Below are 4682 nucleotides of genomic sequence, written 5' to 3'. Positions count from 1 at the left end.
ATTCCACCATCACTGCCATCTTCAAGTTGACCATGACTAAAACTCTCACACCGAGGAATCAAGCAAATACTACAAATCAATGATGAAATAAAATATAATGACCACTGTTTAATTATGGCTACAGTCCCAATGTTTCCCCTGCACGTGAACCACGCTTGCACCTTGGACACGCCCAGCAGAGAGTCCCCAGTGCTGCTCACGTATTCTTCCAGAACCTCCTGGTGTCATCAGAGTCATTTCCAAGGTTCTACCTCAGTGAATAGTGGGTTTGTCATCTCTTGTGTTTCCATCCTGGCTGCACCGTGGGGTCTTCTCTGATGCTAAGCTTGAAACAGCAGCACCCCAAGGACCACGAGGACCAAGCCAGCCACACACATCCAGATGAGATTCTCCACTGTGTAGTCTCGGGTGCCTGGGGCTGGAGATTGTGGAGAATGAGGTCACAGAGGGCAAGGTAATATTAAATCACCCCAGGGTCACTGGATGTCTATGCAAGTCCTGACTCCCAGACGCCCTGGAACATAAGCCTGTCCTTAAGTGTCTGGGGGGCAGTAGATCCTCTGAGAGACTCAGAGCTTCTCTGGAGTGGGCTGTGCTCCATCTGAGGAAAGAGATTCCAGTGATTCATCAACTGTGAAGGTGGGGGTCTGTGGGTGCAGGCTGGGGACCCAGAGAGTCTTGGGAAGGGAAACAGGAGGTGATGAGAGTCTGACCACAGCTGCTCACTCAGACTCCCCCTGCATTGGCAGTGTGTCCCCCTCAGACCCTCCCACTGTCCACCTGGTGCCTCCTGCACCTAAGCTGGAGGAAGGGTGGGAGGAAGTAGGAGAGTTTCTGAGGGACAAATGTCTTCTGGGTAATAATCCCTGAAGCTCTCACCCCTCTTTTAGCCCATCATTCTTCTGGGGACAGAACGCTGAGCTGACAGAAAGACAGGGTTAGGGGCCCCTCACCTGGCTTCAGGAGCTCCAGGGGCTCACTGGGCTGTGACAGCAGGTAGGGGTTGCTGTTCTGTGAGCTGTAGCACCTGTAGGTCCCCCTGTGGGCTGAGGTCACAGGACTCATGGAGAACTGTGCCTGGTACTGCTGAGCTCGGAACTCTGATTTAAGATGCTGGGGCAGGTCGGCTGCCCCCTCCTTGGACAGAAGGAAAGTGTCTGTCAGCCTCAAAGATTGACACAGCAGGGTCACATTCTCTCCTGAGGCCACAGTAGTTCCTGGTTTCACCAAGAGGGAGGGACGACCAGCAATCCCCCCTAGAGAGAGAGAGAGAGAGGGAGGGTGGGTGAGGGGCTGCCCACCACCTTGTTCTGACCTGAGAGTCAGCAGCCCTCTCTCTGAGGACCCTCCTCCTGTCTGTCTCTGTTTCTTAAATCTCCCCTCCCCTCCCATCCCCTGTCTCTCTGTCCCCCTCCCTGTGACCCTGCTCGTTCACTCTGCCCATCACCACCTGAGATCCCCCAGCAGGGTCTGTGCAGAGTCTGGGTCCCTGACTGAACCGGCTGGCCCCTCACCTGCCACCAGGATGTCCACTGGGTCACTGGGCACCGACCACTCGGAGGAGAGGTTGTATCCACCATAGCATCTGTACCGGCCCCATTCGGAAATTTTCACAACGCCAAAGAAGAAGTTGGCCTGAGAGAGCCCAGCCTGGGACTCAAGAAAAATCTTGGGGTGGTCATATCCCTTCTCCTTGATGAGAATGAATCTGTCATAGCTTACATTAGAGAGACACTGAAAGTTCAGGCTCTGTCCATAGGCCACGATGGGGCCCTGCTGGGTCAAGATGGAGGGCTTCTGAGACACACATGGAGAGACCAGATGTGAGTTACAGGGGCTGCCCCTCCCATACAATGTCTTCTCCTGTCCTGACCCAGGTCTCATTGTCTCTCTCTGTGTCTCTGACCCAGGATCCCCTGTGTCGCCTCACCCCATTCTCTCACACTGGGCTCCCTTCACAGAAATGATGCCAGTAATGAGTCTGGTGCCTCAATCCATGGATGGGACACTAATGGGACTTACTCACCTGGGACCAGGAGCTCCAGGACATCACTGGGCTGTGACCACACCTGGGGGCTGTCCCTGTGATAGCCATAACATTTGAATGTCCACCTGTGGCTGGGGGTCACGGGACCCACAGGGAACAGGGCCTGGGACTTCCCATTAGAATGTTGTTTTGAGTCCAGAGTCCAGGAGGACCTGTTATCTCCTTCCTTATCAGGATGAACCTATCAAATCCCTCTTCTGAGCCACACTGGAGGGTCACATTCCCTCCTGAGGCCACCACAGGGCTGGGCAAGGCTGAGAGGCTGGGTTTGCGGTAGGATTCTAGGAGAGGAGGAGGCAGCGTGTTAGATGGGCTCACACCTCTCTCTCATCCCCCAGGGCTGGGCTGTGAGAGGGGAGACCCCTTGAAAGCAGACCTCCTTCCTGAGGGCAGAGCCTGAGGCTGGGATCCCTGAGTGTCCCCTCACCTGTCACCACCAGCTCCAGGAGGTCACTGCGCCCTGATAAGGTGTTCATGTTGCGGTATGTACAGTAATATCTCCCTGCATCACGCTCTGTCATGTACTTGATGGGGAACTTGGCCTTGTTCTCGGACTTCAGTGCCTTCTCTGGTTTCAGAGGTTGTGTGTTTCCCTCTTTATACAGACGGTACTCCTGGGCCTGCAGGGTCCCCTGACACCAGATGGTCATGGACTTCTTCAGGGGGATGACAGAGCCTGGCTTAGCCCAGATAGTGGGCTTGGGGAGGATCCCTGGAAGAAATTAGAGGCTGCGTCCCAAGATATTCCCCACCCCCAGCTCTCAGCCCCGAACACCACAAATGTCCCCCATCTGTCAGCCCAGAATTGATGTTCTCCATCCCAAACTTACTAGGGGATGGCTCCTGGTTCCCCTTGTGGTATGGTTCCTGGTGCCCCTTGGAGAAAGACTCACCTGCCTGCATTCTGGCCCTTGGGGTCACACTCAGCCCTGGAAGAGAGTCCCTATGAGAGATTTGCCCTTAAAACCTGAGCATATTCCCCACCACCACCATCATGAGCCTCCTGAGTCCAGGGGTCCTGAGAGAACCGGACCTGGCTGTGGGGCGGGGTCCCCACTGGACCAGGGCTTCCCCTCCCTCTCCTCAATCTCACCCAGGCAGAGCAGAGCCATGCAGATGGGGGTCATGGTGTCTCTTCTGTTCGGTCCTGGCAGTGCAGATGGAGGAGCTCAGTGTCCTCAGGATAGAAACATAGGTTGTGGCCACTCAGGGGCTATTCCATCCTGTCACATAAGCAGCCCCTCAGAAAGGAGAATATTCTCTCCTCATAAGCTTGGTTCTCAAGTTTGATCGAGCAGGAATAAACCCTGAGTCTCCTGAGATGCCCCTTCCAGATGAGGTGACCCAGGGCACGTCGTTCCCTGTCAGAGCCTCCCCCATGGGGTCACCTTCATCCTCAGCCTGTCCATCAGCTCTTACCTGTGGCGTCCTCACCATGGACGGTGGTCACCAGCCCTGGAGATGCTTCAGGAAGACATGGGTCTCTGTGACTGCAGAGCTCAGATCAGCAGGGAAAGGTCCACCGTCTCCCTGTGCAGTTCAGGTCAAGTGTTTCTGACAATGAGCAAATGGAGAAATAGAGAAAAATAAGGGAAGTAAACGTGTCCCTTCTGGCCTCAAAGTGTGGCTTTTTATCACAGTCCCCAGGTGAACTTCTCTTTTTTATGACAACATCCACCTGCCTTTCTGGGAACAAGCCTGCGTCTATCATGTTCGTCAGTGCCCTTATTCCTTGGAAAGACCTATCGCCTTTGTCACATGATCCTGTCTTCAGATTCAGTGGACAACAAATGGGTTATTGCCCTGATTTGGAGAACCACACTGATTCTTCTTGAAACATTTCTTCATTGTCCACTACTTGCGTGACCTTGAGCTGCGATGTACGATCTCTGAGTCCCATGTTCTCCCTCCGCAGCACATGGTGAGGATCCTCAGTCCTCAGAGTGGTTGTCGTGTCGGTGCCACCAAGACATGGAGGGGAGGGATGAATCTCTGTTTATTTCCAGATCTGATTGGAACATGTGAGTTGAGACATGAGTGATGTTGTCTTAAACTCCACAAAAAGTTGGACTATTGTTATACCCACTTAAGAACCTGCATTTTCCCCTGATGCTGAGAAATGTTGTGAATAATATTTCTGAAATATGTAGCCATATGTAATGCACCAAAGGAGAATTTTTCCAAAGTGGAGAGGGAACCAGAACAGAGAAAAGAGGCCAAAGCTGAGTGGCTGTTGGTGTCTGGGGCATGCAGGCAGTGCTCAGCGGGGAGGTTACCCACTTCTGTGCGGACTGAGAGGGGCCTCAGGCTCTCACAGGCAGGGAGGTGGAAATCAGAAACAGGGCTGTTCCCACCACATGTTTAGAGTGAGCACTGGGATATATCAATATATCTATGCCCTCTGACTTAGCTCATGGTCAACACAGCCCTGTCACGAGTGTGTACCAGGCATCCCCAAACTACAGGCTGTGGGCCACTGAGGCCATTTATCCGGCCTCTGCCACACTTCCAGAAGGGGCACTTCTTTTACTGGTGGTCAGTGTACTGGAGCACTGTATGTGGTGGCCCTCCATGGTCTGAGGGACAGTGAACTGGCCCCCTGTGTAAAAAGTTTGGGGGCCCCTGGCTGTATGCT

At 53.6% G+C, this 4682-nt stretch overlaps 1 pseudogene; it reads right to left on the bottom strand.

Moving 5' to 3' along the window:
* Positions 1-304: 304 nt before the first annotated feature.
* LOC136331969 (leukocyte immunoglobulin-like receptor subfamily A member 6) lies at positions 305-3174 on the bottom strand (annotated as a pseudogene).
* Positions 3175-4682: the final 1508 nt, after the last annotated feature.

Source organism: Saccopteryx bilineata, chromosome 3 (assembly GCF_036850765.1).
Source record: "Saccopteryx bilineata isolate mSacBil1 chromosome 3, mSacBil1_pri_phased_curated, whole genome shotgun sequence".
NCBI lineage: Eukaryota > Metazoa > Chordata > Mammalia > Chiroptera > Emballonuridae > Saccopteryx > Saccopteryx bilineata.
This window is presented reverse-complemented; position numbering and strand designations above follow the sequence as displayed.